Raw genomic sequence first — 18,481 nt, forward strand, 5'->3', positions numbered from 1 at the left:
TCTGGAACTCTCTTCTGCTTTATCTGCTTTCTGAAAAATCCTTTCAGGCATTTAAGTCTCAAATGAAAGCTTACTATTTCAAGATGGCATTTGATCCCGATTCCTGATATCTCTTGATATCTAAACTTAATTTACCTCCCTTTTTTGTTCCATTCCTATTTTTTTTACCTTAAGACTTTGTAAACTTTTCTGCCCTTGTTGCCTATCTATGTCAAGTCTTTGTTAACCTGTCTCTGTTTATTCCCTGTTTGTTTGTTTTGATTTTTATTTATTCCCCATTGTTTTTATATTATGTAAACTGCTTTGATTTGACTTTTTTGTCAGTAAAGTTTGGTATTTCAAATAAAATAACTAACTGAGAGATGATAATTATTAGGTCATAATAAGATCTAATGTATGTTGGCCATATGAGTGGGGAAAGAAATAAGCTATGTGAGACCAAGTTCATCTAATAAAGATACAAATTGAGTTGTCTTATGTAGAGCTGCCCGATTTAGGGAAAAGTGTTTTGATTCGATTTGGTCTATAGAATCAATTTTTCAATTCAATTGGATTCGTTTTCAATGACATAGCTTTTTAAGTTTAAAGTTGAATCAGTTTTTATTGTAAAACTAAACAAGCCAGATTAATACAGATCGATCCTGCGCAGTCATTGCTAACAGAAAACCATGTCCTTTTCATATGCAAAGAACACAGATATACCCTCGCCCAGTATGGAATAAGTAATCACAAGCTATAGATAGAAATATGTAGACAAAAGTTAAACTAAACAGCCAAGAAGCCAAACTCTGCATACAATGTAACACTACAGAAACAGTAACACATGTCCACTAATACTGTGCAAAATATAAGGACAGCAGATGTAAATTTGAAAAAACTGACAAATAACAATCACCACTTTACAAATTAACAAATAGAAATAAAACAAAAACGGAACATAAGAAAATACCTTTTTATTGGACTAATCTATTTTTGAATTAGCTTTCAGAGGCCAAAACCTCATTCTTCAGGTCAGTACAGCATACTGCTATTATGATATCCTGTCAGAAGAGCAAAGCAGTAGGCACAATTACTTCCCCCATCCCTCCTATAACAGCTCTGTTTTGTTTTTGTTGGTTGCTTCTCTTGCTACTGTTGCTCTCCTCTGCCAGCACAGCTGATCGTGGCTCTGCCTTCTGCATGCCTGCTCAGCTGACTGGTGGCTCCGAAGTCCCAATCAGATGAGGCAGGGAGAATAAAGCTGCTGGCTTAGCTGCAAATTGCTTTTTATTTTTGTTAAGTGCTGTTGTGCATGTGTTGTGAGTGCTGGACATGCAGACAACACACGCACAAACAGCAGCTCCTGACCTGCTGGAAAGTTTTGTCTGTAAAAAGTGGGCATTCCATTCCGAGCATTACATGAAGTGCTCATTACAATAAATATGAGCTCCTTGTAATTCATAGGATTGGTGGCTGCTACCAGGATTGGTAGCAGCCATGGAGAACCCTTTTATGCAAAGGAAGCTGAGCTTCCATTCTAGAAAAACTGATTTAACAAGTCTTACCAGCATGGAAAGCTTTTGAACATCAGAGCTTAGTGTGCCCCGAGGACTTGGTTGAGAAGTCTCGTGTTAGAGGATCACAAGGGAGAGATACGAGCAATGTAACCTGGTGGAAGACATAAATAAGGCTAGATTTATTTTCCTCTCTTGAGCATCAAACACAGTACAGTCTGCTCTCATTATTCACAAACCGTAAAATTGTGAATAACGAAACATTGAGTCTATGGGAAAATAGAGGTACATGTTGCATCTTAAAACTGCAGAAAGTGGATCCTATTGGGAAAATGGGGTTAGGTTCCTGCATAGGACAGCACTTGAAGTACCTGTAATTTGCTCTCTAGATGTTTGGGAGTCATATCTAGAAGCAAAGCCAGACCATGCGATTCAAGTAAAAGCAAAATAGCTTTTTTTTTTTTTAATAAAGCACCGGTCTGTGAACACAGTGGCACAAATGGGGAATAGTGGTTGCAATTGATGCAACCACAGATAGTGAGATCATGCTCTGTGAATGTGCGAATAATGAGAACAGACTGTATTTGAGTGTGGAAAGAAATGATTAGAGCTTGAATAAGTTCAGTTTTTGATCACAAAAATCAACAATTTTCCAACAATAAACTAAGCCAGTGGTTCCCAAACCTCCTGGGGAACCCCCAACCAGTGTGGTTTTCAAGATATCTCTAATGAATATGCATGAGAGAGCTTTGCATACCTGTCACTTCCATTATATGCAAATCTCTCTCATGCATATTCATTAGGGATATATTGAAAACCTGACTGGCTGGGGGTCTCCCAGGACAGGTTTGGGAACCACTGAACTAAGCAAAGAAGAACATGGAGTGATACTGTTAGAACAGGGAATAATATAATAATTGTCTCAACTGACTGGGATCAAATTATAACTGTTCTTGAAAAGGGCAATGTCCATTGTGATCAGGGATTGGCAACAAACCAGATGTTAAAAAGGTAGATGAATAAACTTCTTTGAAAAGTAAAAATCCATAAAGGACAATAAAAAGCAAAAAAAAAAGCAAAAAAATGAAAATTATGAAAAGGCAAAGAAGGACAGTGAAGGTGACCAATGCTCTTAAGATTATTATTTCAATAGAACCCAACATGTTTCAGCCAAAAGGCCTGTGTCAGGGCTCTAACAAGCATAAAAACATATACAGGGTCTTTTACTAAGGCGCCCTAGCCGATTTAGCACACGCTAAATGCTAATGCGCCCATTATATTCTTTGGACATGTTAGCATTTAGCGCGCATGCTAAATCGGCTACTGCGCCTTAGTAAAAGACTCCTATAATTAGTACAAAAATAAAACAAATATAAAAACATACCTAAAAGATATTAATTCATATTAGAATCTTAAAAGCAGAAGGTATAAGTTAGTAAAAACAAAACCTCATAACATTAATACATATGAGAATGTTGAAAACAGAAAATAAATTTGCACTTGAAATATTGATGTTTAACGTAAATATACAAAAAGGAGATATCAAAAGATAGCTTAAAAACACTCATGTAATCCTCATATCAAAAAAATGACAAAATAATTCTACTGACCTTATGAATAGTGGAGATGTATGGCTAGCTGTGATTATTAGATAAATACAAATTGTTGTTTAAATGAATAGACTTTTTATCTGCAAAAAATATACAGTATATATTTCTGCTCCTGACAATATATAAAAAATGAACATACCACAATAAAAAACACATGTAAATCAGAAACGTAACATGCTTTAAAAAATACCTTATTAATGACTGAGTTAGGGGTCATTTTATCAAGCTGCGGTAGGGGTTTAAAGCGCGTAATACCGTACGTTAAACCGCCTGCCGCACTAGCCGCTAACGCCTGCATTGAGCAGGCATTAGTTTTTTAGCCGGCCTCGGGGGTTAGCGCGTGATGAAATGTCCGACGCGCTAACCCCACTAGCGCGGCCTGATAAAAGGATCCCTTAGTGTCTTGAATGATGGAAAAACAATTGATAAATAAGGTTATTGTAGAAAGGATTGGATTGTGCAATATTGTGGGGCCTCTCTTCGTACTTCATCCATTGATAACATCTTAAATGTGACATAAAATGCAATACTATAGAACTGCCCTTCAAATGGTGCAATCTGATGAACGTCATCCATTGGTAATGTTGGAAAGGCGTCTTTACCTTTACATTAATTTTACTTATAACACAAAAATAATACAGTGGTGCCTCACACAACGAACTTAATTGGTTCCAGGAGCAAGTTTGTTATGCGAAAAGTTCGTTATGTGAAACGCGTTTTCCCATAACAATACATGTTAAAAAAAATAATTCGTTCTGTAGCATAAAATATGCTAAGATGACATAAAAAAAGATAAATTTTTTGTTATTATTTTTATTTAGATACATCTAAAAACATACCGTATTTGCCGGCGTATAAGACGACTTTTCAGTACCTTAAAATCCTCCCCAAAGTCGGGGGTCGTTTTATACGCCGGGTACTGTTTACATGCCCTAACATCTCCTTCTTTACCTCCTTACGGTGCTTACGGTAAGTCCTCCTGGCCCTGGCGACCCCCCCCCTAGTTGTTCGGGCCAGGAGGGAGCCTAAATCCTCCTGGCCACGGCGACCCCCTAACCCCACCCCGCACTACATTACGGGCAGGAGGGATCCCAGGCCCTCCTGCCCTCGACGCAAACCCCCCTCCCCCCAACGACCGCCCCCCCCAAGCACCTCCCACCGCCCCCCCAGCCGACCCGCGACCCCCCTGGCCGACCCCCACCACCCCCCCACCCCCCTTCCCCGTACCTTTCTGTAGTTGGCCGGACAGACGGGAGCCAAACCCGCCTGTCCGGCAGGCAGCCAACGACGGAATGAGGCCGGATTGGCCCATCCGTCCCAAAGCTCCGCCTACTGGTGGGGCCTAAGGCGCCTGGGCCAATCAGAATAGGCCCGGGAGCCTTAGGTCCCTCCTGGGGGCAGGGCCTGAGGCACATGGTCGGGTTGGGCCCATGTGCCTCAGGCCCCGCCCCCAGGAGGGACCTAAGGCTCCCGGGCCTATTCTGATTGGCCCAGGCGCCTTAGGCCCCACCAGTAGGCGGAGCTTTGGGACGGATGGGCCAATCCGGCCTCATTCCGTCGTTGGCTGCCTGCCGGACAGGCGAGTTTGGCTCCCGTCCGTCTGGCCAACTACAGAAAGGTACGGGGAAGGGGGGTGTGGGTCGGCCAGGGGGGTCGCGGGTCGGCTGGGGGGGCGGTCGGAGGTTCTTGGGGGGGGCGGGCGTTGGGGGGAGGGGGGTTTGCGTCGAGGGCAGGAGGGCCTGGGATCCCTCCTGCCCGTAATGTAGTGCAGGGTGGGGTTAGGGGGTCGCCGTGGCCAGGAGGACTTGGGCTCCCTCCTGGCCCGATATTGTGTGGGGAGTTGGGGAATCGGCGGGGCAAGAGGGCTTGGGCTCCTTTTTGCCCCGATCGTGTCGGGGAGTCGGGGGGGCAAGAGGGAGCCAGGCGGAGAGAGGGCAGTTAAGCGCAGTGCCTGCGCGGAAGGATGCAGCTCGGGTGACTTCGTTGTGTGAAACGAAGTTCGTTGTACGGATCAAGACATAAAGTTCGTTGTGCGCAGCGTTCGCTGTGCGAGGCGTCCGTTATGCGAGGCACCACTGTACTTAAAAAATAATAAACACTAGCAGAGAAAATAGCAGCTTAAATGTCTCAAGATCGTATGAAAAGTTAAAATGTCTATGGGCTCCTTTTACTAAGGTGTGTTAGCTTTTGTAGCGCATGCAGCAGATTAGCGCGTGCTAACCTCACGCTACGCTGCTAGAACTAATGCCAGCTCAATGCTGGCATTAGCGTCTAGCATGCGTGACATTGTAGCATGCGCTATTCCGTGCGTTAAAGCCCTAACGCAGCTTAGTAAAAGGAGCCCTATGTGACCCAGTGTAAGCCATTGAACAAAAGTGAAACAAGTAAGTACATAAGAACATAAGAATAGCCTTACTGGGTCAGACCAATGGTCCTTCAAGCCCAGTAGCCTGATCTCACGGTGGCCAATCCAGGTCAATAGTACCTGGCCAAAACCCAAGGTGGCAATATTTCATGCTACCAATACAGGGCAAGCATTGGTTTTCCCCATGTCTTTCTCAATAACAGACTATGGACTTTTCCTCCAAGAATATGTCCAAACCTTGCTTAAAACCAGCTACACTATCTGCTCTTACCACAACCTCTGGCAATGAGTTCCAGAGCTTAACTATTCTCTGAGTGAAAAAAAAAAAAAATTTCTCCTATTGGTTTTAAAAGTATTTATCCTGAAAAGATCACGTGACGCCATGCAGCGGGACGGACGCTAGCCTGTGTCTCTCCCGCTGCCCTTCGCAGTTTCCCCTCTCTCTTCGGGAACTTTTCGGCTTTTGAGCCTTTGGACTGGGCCCCCCGGCACCTCCACCCCTCCAGATCCTGTGGGCGAGTTCCGGGCCGATTTTATAGGGGCATGTGGTTGAAATCGGCCCGCAAGGAAAAGGACCGCGGCAAGCAGGGAGAACTTAAAATGGCGGCGCCGCCGAGTCCTGGAGCCGCTACGGGGGGGCCGGCTTGGATCGCTGAAATTACAGCAGGAGTCACGGCGGTGATGGAGCTTGTATTGGAACAAAAGCTCCTGCCTCTGGATCATAAGCTGGCTGTGGTCCAAGCCTCGTTGGACGCTATGGGCCAGGAGGCGGCGGCGTTCCGGCAGCGGGTGAGTGATGTGGAGGATCGGCTGCAGCACGTGGAGGACGACCAGACTCGACACCAGCGCCTTATCTCTGCCCTCGAGGATCGCATTGAGGACCTGGAAAATAGATCTCGCCGGTCCAATTTGCGTTTTATCGGTTTTCCAGAGGCTGTGGCGGAGCGGGACTTGAGGGGTGCGCTGGAAGCCTGGCTAGCTGCCTCCGTCATCTTTCCTACTGATCTCGGCCCGCTCCGTATCGAGAGGGCGCATCGCCTGGGCCTCCGTACTGCTCATCAGGCCCGGCCGCGGGTGGTAATAGCGAAGATTTTGAACTACGCTCACAAACAGTCTATTCTTCAGGCGGCGCGGGGCGAGCGCTCTCTCACCTATCAGAACGGCAGGGTGCTCTGTTTTCAGGACTATTCTACAAAAGTGGCTCAGCAACGGCGTGCATTTGCTCCGGTGTGTTCTACCTTGGCGGCCCGCCATGTTCGCTTCGCCCTCCTCTACCCCGCGCGGTTGCGGGTTCATCACAATGGCACTACTCAGTTTTGCTCTACCGTAGCGGAGGCGCAGGAACATGTTGGATGCGTGGAATATGGACCTGCCTTCTACTAGTGCTGCTGGTGTGATCTCCTCTACTGCTGGTCCGACTTGATGGATGCCTGTCTTCGGAGATACTCTTTCTTCTGGCTTGGCTACAACCCTGGACTCCTCCTTGGATTTCTGTTAGGACCTTGGATGGACTTGTCCGGCTCAGTCTTTGACTGTGGTGCTGCTTAGCGCTTGTGCTTTAAGCTGTAACAGGGCCCTTGGTAGAAGGGAGAAGAAGGAAAAAGGGGAAAGGGAAAAATTTCCCTTTTTTTTTTAAATTATTTTGGTTTTGTGGGGCTTTCCTGTTTATGGAAGGGGCCCAGAGTCTTTTTCTACTCCTGAACGGCCCGGGCTGTTTATGGTGGCCGGTGGTCTTGGTTCACCTTCTGGAGCGGGCGTGGTTGAGCTTGATGACTGGGGTGAGGTGCGAGATTGGGGAGGAGTGGTATTGGAGTGGGGGTTTTGTGGTTCTTGTTGAGCTCATGTTTTGGGGTTCTTGGTTTGCATATTTGAGGGATATATTGGAGTGGATGGGTTCGGGGCTTGGGTTCTTTGGGGTTGGGGTGCCCTTCCTGGGACATGGTGGCATTATATGATGTCTTGAGTTTGTGGTATGGGTTCAAATTCTGTATGTTTTGCTCTTTGGGGTCTGCCTAGTCCTTTTTGCTATTTTGGGGGGGGTTCTGGGGAGGGGGCGTCTGTAGTGATTGGTTTCCTTTGGGGACCAGAAGGGATGGGGGAGATGGGGTGGGAGGGGACTGGTGGGGTAGGAGTAGGCTGGTTGGGTTTGGGGGTTTGGATTGGTTTGGTGGAGGGAGGGGGTGGGTGGGTTTTGGGGGGAGGGGAGGGTGGGGTGGGGAGAGTTGTTTTTCTCGTTCCAAGGTGACGGCTGGCACTGACTTCCGCATGGCTGTGGCCTTAGGAGGGGGGCTCGCTGGGACGCCTCTTCCTAGGCTTTTGAATTTTTTGATTCATTGTTGGGTGTTTTTGTTTCATTTTTATGTCCCTTAAGCTATTATCTTGGAATGTGGGGGGCATTCATTCCCCAATAAAGCGACAGAAGGTGCTTCGACAGCTTCGGAGGAGCCGGGCGGACGTGGCCTTTCTGCATGAAACGTATTTGACAGCTGCGGAGCATGCCAAGCTGCGAACCTGGTGGGTGGGAGACGTCTTGGATTCCCCTGCGTTGGGAAAGAAGGCTGAGGTGGCTATTCTGGTGGGTAAACATCTTCATTTGGTGGTACGGGATGTCCTTCAGGACCCGGAGGGTAGGTATGTGATTGCCTCGGTTAGTTTGAACTCTAAACCTTATATTCTTTGCAACCTTTATGCCCCCAATAGCCCGGGCGTGGGTTTTTTTCATCATTTAGTGGATCTTTTGTCGGTCTATGGAGATGTTCCCCTGGTGGTGGGGGGTGATTTCAATGAGGTGGCGGATCCCCTTTGGGATCGATCGTCTGGGGTGGGGAGGGAATCTCGGAAATCTACCACTGGAATTGCAATTCTTTGTGCCTCCCTTGACTTGGTGGACGCCTGGAGAGTCTTGCATCCCCTGGAGAAGGATTTTACTCACGTTTCTCGGGCCCATGCTTCTTTATCCCGTATAGACTATATTCTTTGTTCCCGCTCTTTGTTTTCAGAGATCGTGGATTCTACGCTGGGACCTATAGAGGTCTCTGATCATGCGTGGGTGGCGTTGGTCTGGCAGTTATCTCGGACGCCGGGGACCCCTCGTGGTTGGCGTTTTACTATCTATCTTTATCGTGACAGCACATTTCATGAACATCTGATAGCCCGGTGGCGTTCTTTTCAGGATACTAATGAGGCTCATTTTGGTACTCCTTCGTTAGCTTGGGAAACGGCAAAGGCGGTCCTTCGGGGTGAGATTATTTCTTATGCTAGTTTTCAGCGTAAAGTGCGCCAGCGAGAGCTGCTTCGGCTGGAGAGACTGGTTTCTTCTCTCCGTCGACGTTATGGCAGTACCCGGGCACTCCCGGATAGGGCTCGATTGCTGGAGGCCCAGTGTTCGCTTAATTCTTTGTTACACCAACACGCTCGTCGGTCTATGGAGCATTATCGGTTTCATCTTTATCGTTTTGCGAATAAGAGTAGTAAACTTCTTGCAAAGTTAGTTCGACAGCAGCGGGGTAGCACGCGTATTGCTTCTCTTCAGACGCGGAACTCGGAGATAGTGCATACTGATAGGGATATTAATAGGGTTTTGCGGGATTTTTTTGAGCACCTGTATTCTGCTCCCTCCGATCCTCCGTTAAATGGGGCGGTATATTTAGCTGGTCGGGATCTCCCGACTCTTTCAGCTTCCTTTCAGGCGCAGTTGGAGGCTGAGTTTACAGCAGAGGAGATTGAGCGGGAGATCCAGGCTAGCGCATTGGGTAAGTCTCCTGGTCCGGATGGGCTACGTAGTGAGTTTTATAAGATTTTGCGAGCTGAGGTTTGCGCCTTTGTTGGCTTCGGTGTTTAATGAGGCGGTCGGGTTGGGGGAGCTACCTCGCCACTTGAATGTAGCTCAGCTTATTGTTTTGTTGAAACCTGGGAAGGATCCGAATAGACCCGAGTCGTACAGACCGATTTCTTTGTTGAACTTTGAGGCTAAGCTTTTCGCTAAAGTTTTGGCTACCCGTCTTGCCTTGGTACTCCCGAGTCTTATCTCCGATCAGCAGGTTGGCTTTGTGAAGGGCCGCGCGATTGCTAAAAATGTACGCCGTATTTTGGCGGCTTTGGAGCGGACTGCACAGGATCAGGTGCCTTCTTTGATAATCAGCTTTGACGCCGAGAAGGCCTTTGATCAGGTGGATTGGGGCTTTTTGTTTGAGGTCCTGCGAGTGTATGGTCTAGGCCCTTGGTTTATTCAGGCGGTGCGGACTCTTTATGCAGACCCGGTGGCCCGTGTATGGACCAATGATACTCTTTCCGATCCCTTCCCAATTTGTAGGGGTACTCGCCAGGGTTGCCCCCTTTCACCTCTGTTATTTATCTGGATCCTCTCATTCGGGATGTTCAGGGTAACCCGGATATCATGGGAATGGTAGTGGGGGCTCATCATTTTAAACTGGCGGCTTTTGCTGATGACCTCTTGGTCTATTTGACGGATCCTCGGGCCTCCCTCCCTGCTCTCTTGGAGTGTTTTCGGGAGTATGGGGATTTTTCTGGTTTTCGTTTAAATCAGCAGAAGTCAGAGGCTTTGGTGTTTCCGGACTCTTTGCGGGTGGATTGGGGACCGGATTTTCCTTTGCGTTGGGCGGATCACTCTTTTCGGTACTGTCACAACCCTAGCCTTAAGACTAGGCTTGTGACAGTTAAATCTCCCCCAAATCCTTCCCTTATCTTGAAAAGGGCTGATCACTGCAGCAGGTTGAACTCTGATAGACAAACAGGGTCTCTGTTTCCTTTGAAACATCAGTCTACAGAATCCCAGGGAGTAGAAGAGGAGTGGGAGAATAGCCTGTTGCAGAGGGAGGGGACTTATTCAAGAGGACAGCCTAAGAGTCAGTCTCAGAGAGCAACTAATGAGCCTCTGCTGGGGCCAATTAAGGCTAAACTGAGAGACCAGCAGAAGCAGCAGGTTGGCCCTCCCCCTTTCAGGTCAGGGCGTGGACAACTCAGAGCATTAGAGGCTGTGCTTAGGAAGAACAAATCAGTCTTCCCTGGGTCAGCCCAGGAAGCAGTCTCGAGGGACTGGGCTCCTGACTTTCCACTGAATAAGGATGTTGAAATGGCAGAGGTTTCCACTGTCCCTGGGGTGAACCAGCCAGCTTGCCAGGAAGCCGTGGAACCTATGGATACTACACAAGAACCAGATGAAATACAGATGGACCAAAGCTAAGTTGAATTACCTTGATGATTGTTTGCTTTTGGAATCTTGTTTTCTCTGAGTTTGTTTGGAAGCTCCAGTCAAGTGCTGACAGCATGAGCAGGGCTGAGCTAACTGCTGCAGCTGTACCTTAGGCTGGTGACAGAGAGGAAAATGTTGAGTTTTTGTACATTTTTCCCTTTTGTTTTTTTTTGCCTATTTTTGTGAATGAATGTATGGAAAAGGAAGTAGTGGGGGAGAATCCACATAATATCCTCAGGGAGGGATAGTGGGGCCAATTTTTTTGGCAAGCTTTGTGCTAAAGTGGATTCAGCTACTCCCCTCCCCCACCAACTGTTTGTTAGGTTGGCTGGGGAAGGCCTGTTAAGCCAGGCTTAGGCAACATATTCATTGGAGGTTGAAAGACATTGGGAATTACCAGCAGAAACACTGGGTGTTCCGGTAGCCATATTACTTTGTGCCCTTTTTGGACTGTGGGACTGTGAGGGCAAGGCTACTATAGTACTATTTTAAACTTACCTGCCAGAAAGGTGTATGGGCTTTGTTTTGCAAGCCCGGATTTTCTTTGTATTTGTTTGAAATTTAAAGACTAAAACTGTAGCAGTTGCTACTCGAGAAATAAAGTTGGACACAAGTTCAGTTAAATCTTTATTGTTCCTGACGTTTATCTTTTCTATTTTGATGAGAACCAGCAGGACCTTCAACATCCTTTGAAGGCACGGCGAGTTCGGCGTTGGGTGAGCATTGGCCGGTGGCCTGTTGCAAAACCCGGCACCGGCAAGCTCACAGTACCTTGGTATTTTGTTGTCCATGGATGTCTCAGCATTGTACCGTTTGAATGTTGATCGTTTGTTGCTGGAGACTAAGGGGCTTTTGCGGCGCTGGTTGAATCTTCCTCTTTCATTGATGGGCCATGTTCATCTTTTTCGCATGATTATCTTCCCTAAATGGTTATATGTCTTGCAAACGCTTCCTCGTGTTTCTTTTGAAAAAGGATCTCCTGGGTCTCCAGAGACTGGTGATCTCATTTTGCTGGGGGGGCAAGAAAGGTAAAATGCATCCTTCTTTTCTTCAAGGGTCCTGGGCACTGGGAGGTTTGGGTCTTCCCTCGATTCGTTTGTATAATTTGGCTTGCTTGCTTCGGCATGTCCGGGATTGGCTTTTTCATAGCTCTCAGTATACTGATCGGGAGTTGGAGGTTGATTATTTTTTTCCGTGGGCTCTGCCTTATCTTTTGCATTGGGACGGGAAGGTGCGGTTGGGTCTTGGGGCCCGGAGTTGCTTGGTGGAGCCGCTCCGTAGGGCTTGGAGATGTGTTTCTCAGTTGTGGGGTCATTCGCCTTTTAGTTCTGTTCTGCTGCCCATAGTGGGCAATGCAGCATTTAGTCCGGGACAGGAAAATGTTGTTTTCAAACATTGGGCGAGGAAGGGGCTCCGCTCTTTGGAGCAGTTTCTACAGACGGATGGTAGCGCTGTTCCTTTTTTGACTCTCCAGGCGTCTTGGTCCTTGGGTACGACGGATCATTTTGCTTATATGCAGCTTTCTCATTATGGAGACTCTTTGACTCACTCTTTTGCGGTCACTTTACGCGAATTTTTCTTTGATGCTCAGTGGGATTGGCTTTCTATTTCTCAATATCATCGCAGATTGGTGGCTTTGCAGCCTCGGCGGGATTACCAGCGGCTTTTGACATCATGGGCCCGGGACCTGGGATGTTGCCCGCAGGTGGCATCCTTGGCTCCTTTGGTGCGCCGGATTCCTCGGGTGGTGCAGAGCGCCGAGCTCCAGGAATGTCACTTTCGGGTTCTCCATCGGGGTTATGTCTCTCAGCAGCGGGCCTTTTATTTCGGGTGTGCCCCCACGGCTATTTGTCTGAAATGTCACCGGGTTGCTAACTCTTTGGCACATGGGGTGTGGTTATGTGCCTCTATTTCTGCCTTTTGGATGGAGGTCCGCTGTTATTTGGAATCTTTGGTGGGTTATCATCTCCCTTCATCGGTGGAAGGGACTATTTTTTTGGCGGTTGGCTATTTGGGAGGACTTTCTGCACGCGACAGCTTGCTTATTCGTAAGGGCTATATTATGGGGAAGAAATGTATTCTTAATCATTGGCTTCAGGACTCCCCACCCACCATCTGGTATTGGCGCAATAAATTTCATCTTTTAATGGTCTGGGAGTCCATGTCCGCTCGCTTTTCTGGATCTCGGAGCAAGCTTTATCTGTCCATTTGGGCCTCCTATTTGGATATTTTGCCCCCTATAATAAAGAGCCAGGTGGTCAATCGCTTGCGGAAGCCAGTAGTCCCCGTATTGCCAGTGGGTTGAGGGTGGGGTTTTGGGGGTGGGGGGTTTTGGGTTGGGGTGGATGGGTGGGTTGCTTTTAGTTTGGATCTGGAGGGCTCCAGGCTATCAGAATACAGGCCTGGACTCTCACTGTTGTCTAGGGTCATTTGTTGGGTGATTACCTTGTATTTGTATTGGAACAATATAATGTGAAAATGTTTGTGCTCTCTTTGTTCTATGTGTATTTTCAACTTTTGTGAATAAAAAGTTTATACAAAAAAAAAAAGTATTTCTCCTATTGGTTTTAAAAGTATTTCCCTGTAACTTAAGTGTTAAATGTCTCTTAAAAAATGTGCACCTACCAATCATACAAAACATCCGCTGAACACTAATGTACATGCTATCCTTTTAGAACTAAACTTGCATCAACAATTGAGAATCGGCAAAAGAAAATTATATGTGGTGTTTTTAAGCTGGTTTATGATATCTCCTCCTTGTATATTTACGTTAAACAACAGTATTTCAAGAGCAAATTTATTTTCTGTTTTCAGCATTCTGATATGTATTAACGTTATGGGGTTATGTTTTACTAACTATACCTTTTGTTTTTAAAATTCTAATATGAATTAATGTTGCTTTTTGATGTGCTTATATTTTTGTTTTATTTCTGTACTAATTATAACTGGTTTAGTGTCAAATTATTTTACCTACTGATGCACATAATGGCTCATTGCAGTCTTTTCTATGCAAATGTAGTACAATGAGATCATTAATTTTAAAGTGAGCACTTTGGACGATGCTCTGATATCGTCTGATGATGCATAAACGGAAGCGCTGACTTTTAACGCCCTAAAATTATCAGGTGGTCGGGGGGTGCCGTATTGTTAAAAGCATGTCTCAGGTGTCTAAGGTTAACTGCATTATCTTTGGGACAGTGCTGTGAACAAGGCTACCCTGTGAACTTCAATAAGATAAGTTGCTCAACATTTCATATTCTGCTCTTTTCACTGGTTTTTGGCATTATATCTGCTTAATTTCTCTTCTCCTCCCTGTTTCTTACTTTAAAAAAAAAACACAAAAAAGTACAAAAAAATAAACCCTTCTTTTTCCTCTGTTAAATCTTATTTCCTCTTCCTCTTCCTAGGAATAAGGGTAAGACTTTATTAACTCTAATTAAATCCTGGTGCCTGTGGCTCAGGGTGATTAAAGTAACATAGAAACATAGAAATAGACGGCAGATAAGGGCCACGGCCCATCTAGTCTGCCCACCCCAATGACCCTCCCCGTAGGGAAAATCCTATTATAAATCCTGTGTTTTAGGGTAGCCACTGATTTGTTATAGAACCTGCATTTCTGTTTAAAATAGTGTGTTTTAGGTGGTATAGAGCCTATATTTCTGACTTACTAGTTTTTAGCCGTCTGCCGATTAGGTGGAGAAGGGAGGGGCTCTGTTTTACTTCTAAGGTTAACTGCATTATCTTTGGGACAGTGCTGTGAACAAGGCTGCCCTGTGAACTTCAATAAGATAAGTTGCTCAACATTTCATATTCTGCTCTTTTCACTGGTTTTCAGCATTATATCTGCTTAATTTCTCTTCTCCTCCCTGTTTCTTACTTAAAAACAAACAAAAAAGCACAAAAAAACCCTTCTCTTTCCTCTGTTAAATCTTATTTCCTCTTCCTCTTCATAGGAATAAGGGTAAGACTTATAGTCCCACCATATATAGAGACCCAAATAATCAGGACTACTCAAATCAAGTCACTTCATAACCAATCAAGATGACCTTTATTCTATGCAATCACTGTGGTGCTTTAATTCCAAGACATACTATTTGGAGGCTTAAGGCTTGCCCCATCTGTCTTCAACTTGCTAGTATTAAGGAGGAGCTCTGCAAACTTAAACAGGAATTGAATACAATTAAAGCAGCTTTCATCACTGCACAAAATCATACCAACTTACCACCTCTACCTCAAAGAATAAAACAGCCCAGGAATAAATGGGTCACAGTAGGCTCAGGAAGACTGCTACATGTAACACAGAAACATCCACCTTCACAAATATTACCTCTACAGAATTCCTTCGCTCCACTAGTGCACTGCGATACTCAAGAAAACAGAAGGGAGGTGGGACTGGAACCAATGAAGGTAACTCAAGAGAGCAAGCACACCCTAAGCACAAATAAAAAGGCCAAAAACAGAAAACTATTACTGTTGGGGGATTCCATCATCAGAGGCATTAACCTTGGAACACAAGGCGAGGAGACCAAAATAGTGAAATGTCTTCCAGGATCCTCAGCTACCAGGAGTTCCAGGCAAAAACAGACTATAATTAAGGAAGAAACTAAGGATTTTAACACTGATGTTGTCATCCATCTGGGAACAAATGACCTGGCCAACAACTACACACTTGCAGCACAGAAAGCTTTTCGGGAGCTTGGTGAGGGCGTGAAACCTTTTGTAAACACTTTAGCTTTTTCTGAAATACTGCCTGCATATGGAAAGGGAGAGCAAAGAGTGAAAAACACAGAGGACTTTAATAGATGGCTCAAAGCCTGGTGTCATCAAGAAGGCTTCAGGTACATAAGAACATAAGAACATAAGCGTTGCCTCTGCCGGGTCAGACCAGGGGTCCATCGTGCCCGGCAGTCCGCTCCCGCGGCGGCCCCCCAGGTCCATGACCTGAAAGTGTTCCCTACCTAACCTGAAATATCCATACCCTATTCGCTCAATGTCCTGTACGGTAAACCTCTATCTGTACCCTGTTATCCCCTTCGCTTCCAGGAAGTCATCCAGTCCCTTTTTGAACCCCAGAATTGTACTCTGTCTTATTACCTCTCCGGGAAGCGCGTTCCAGGTGTCCACCACCCTCTGAGTGAAGAAGAACCTCCTTGCATTCGTTATGAATCTGTCTCCTCTCAGTTTTTCTGAATGACCTCTTGTTTTAGTTGTCCCTGCTAGTCTAAAGAATCTGTCCCTCTCCACCTTCTCTATGCCTTTCATGATTTTATAAGTTTCTATCATGTCCCCTCTCAAGTCTCCGCTTCTCCAGGGTAAAGAGCCCCAGCCTGTCTAACCGTTCGGCATATGAAAGGTTCTCCATACCCTTTATCCATACCCTTTATCGTTGCCCTCCTCTGGACCCTTTCGAGTATTGCCATGTCCTTCTTGAGGTATGGCGACCAGTATTGGACGCAGTATTCCAGATGTGGGCGCACCATTGCTCGATACAGTGGCAGGATAACTTCTTTTGTTCTGGTAGTGATACCTTTTTTGATAATGCCCAACATTCTGTTCGCTTTTTTTGAGGCCGCTGCACATTGTGCCGCCGGCTTCATTGTGTTATCTACCAATACCCCCAGATCTTTTTCCTGGCTGCCTTTCCCGAGTACCCTCCCTCCCATCGTATAGCTGTACATGGAGTTCCCCTTCCCTATGTGCAAGACCTTACATTTCTCCACATTGAAGCTCATCTGCCATTTTTTTGCCCACTCACTCAGCTTGTTCAGGTCGCTTTGCAATTCTTTGCATTCCTCAACAGTTCTGGCCCTGCTGGAGAGTTTTGTGTCATCCGCGAACTTGATAACTTCGCATTTTGTCCCCGTTTCTAGATCATTAATAAATATATTGAACAGCAATGGTCCCAGCACTGACCCTTGCGGAACACCACTTGTGACCCCTATCCAGTCAGAGTAGTGCCCCTTTACTCCTACCCTCTGTTTCCTGTCCGCCAGCCAATTTTTGATCCATCTGTACACGTCCCCTTCCACCCCGTGACTCCACAGTTTCTTCAGTAATCGTTCATGGGGCACCTTGTCAAAGGCTTTTTGGAAATCTAGATATATAATGTCTATTGGGTCACCTTGGTCCAATTGCTTACTTATCCCCTCAAAGAAATGCAGTAGATTTGTCTGGCATGATCGGCCTTTACAGAAACCATGCTGGCTCGATCTCATCAGATTATTTTTTTCTATATGCTCATTGATACCTTCCCTGATCATTGATTCGACCATCTTCCCTGGAACGGAGGTTAAGCTCACCGGTCTGTAGTTTCCCGGGTCGCCTCTCGATCCCTTCTTGAAGATCGGTGTAACATTCGCTATCTTCCAGTCCTCCGGGATTACCCCTGTTTTCAAGGACAGGTTGCAAATATGCTGCAGTAACTCTGCTGTTTCATCTCTGAGCTCTTTCAGTATTCTCGGGTGGATCCCGTCTGGGCCCGGAGCCTTGTCCGTTCTTAATCTATCTACCTGCCTAAGAACGTCTTCGAGGCTTACCTCCATGCATGATAATTTCCCCTCTTGATCTCCCCTGAAGATTTTTTCCGGTTCTGGCACACTGGATGTGTCCTCTATTGTAAAGACCGACGAGAAGAACTTGTTTAGCCTACCAGCCACCTCCTTTTCCTCTTTCACCACTCCCTTCCGGTCACCCTCATCCAGGGGCCCCACCTCCTCCCTCGCTGGCTGTTTCCCTTTCACATATCTGAAAAATGGTTTGAAATTTCTTGCTTCCTTGGCCAGTCTCTCCTCATACTCTTTCTTGGCTTTCCTGACTACTCGGTGACATTCTTTTTGTTGCTTCCTGTGCTCTCTCCAGTTTCCTTCAGTTTTGTCCTTTTTCCACTTCCGAAATGATTTTTTCTTGGTACATAGGAGGATGAGGAAATACATGAAAGGACAAGAAGCTATATTGCACTGATGGGCTACATATTACTACAGCAGGAAAAAGAAACCTTGCAGAGAAATTTAGACAATATTTTTCTAGGCATTTAAACTAGAAGGTGGGGGTGGTGTATGTAAGAAGGACAATTATAGAGACCACCCCCGGCAAAAGAAAAGATGTGATTGTAGTAAAGACTACAACATAAGCAATATCAGCAATTCATTTTTTAGTATTGCAATGGAAAGTGAAACGAAACAAAAATCCATACGAAAAAGGAGATTATCGCTGAAAAATTGCTGGAAAGCGATGACCACAAATGCTCGCAGTCTAAGCAACAAAGTTCATGATCTGCAAGCTCTGATGTTAGAGGCAGATCTAGATATTGTCGCTATCACAGAGGAATGGTTCAGTGAATCACATGGATGGGATGCAAACATAACGGGATATAATCTTTTTAGGAAGGACAGAGATGGTCAAAAAGGTGGAGGAGTAGCTCTCTATGTAAAGATCAATATCCAAGCGACCGAAATGCAAGGGACCTGGGGAGAGGAAGAAGCGATATGGATTGCTCTGAAAAGAAAAGATGGAACTTCTATCTATGTGGGTGTAGTCTACAGACCTCCGACTCAATCACAGCAAATTGATAAGGATCTGATTGTGGATATCCAAAAGTTTGGAAGGAAAGAGGAGGTTCTGCTGTTGGGAGATTTCAACCTGCCGGATGCGGACTGGAATGTTCCGTCTGCAGAATCGGAAAGAAGTAGGGAGATTGTGGATGCCTTTCAAGAGGCTCTGCTCAGACAAATGGTGATGGAACCCACAAGGGAAAAAGCTATATTGGATCTGGTCCTCACAAATGGAGAGAGTATCTCTAATG

At 45.9% G+C, this 18,481-nt stretch overlaps 1 protein-coding gene across 3 annotated transcripts in view; it reads left to right on the forward strand.

Moving 5' to 3' along the window:
• Positions 1-18,481, forward strand: part of THSD4 (thrombospondin type 1 domain containing 4) — a 1,080,479-nt gene that overhangs the window by 491,096 nt on the left and 570,902 nt on the right. The gene's annotated exons all lie outside the window — the stretch shown is intronic.

This window comes from Geotrypetes seraphini, chromosome 14, assembly GCF_902459505.1.
Source record: "Geotrypetes seraphini chromosome 14, aGeoSer1.1, whole genome shotgun sequence".
Classification (NCBI taxonomy): Eukaryota; Metazoa; Chordata; class Amphibia; order Gymnophiona; family Dermophiidae; genus Geotrypetes; species Geotrypetes seraphini.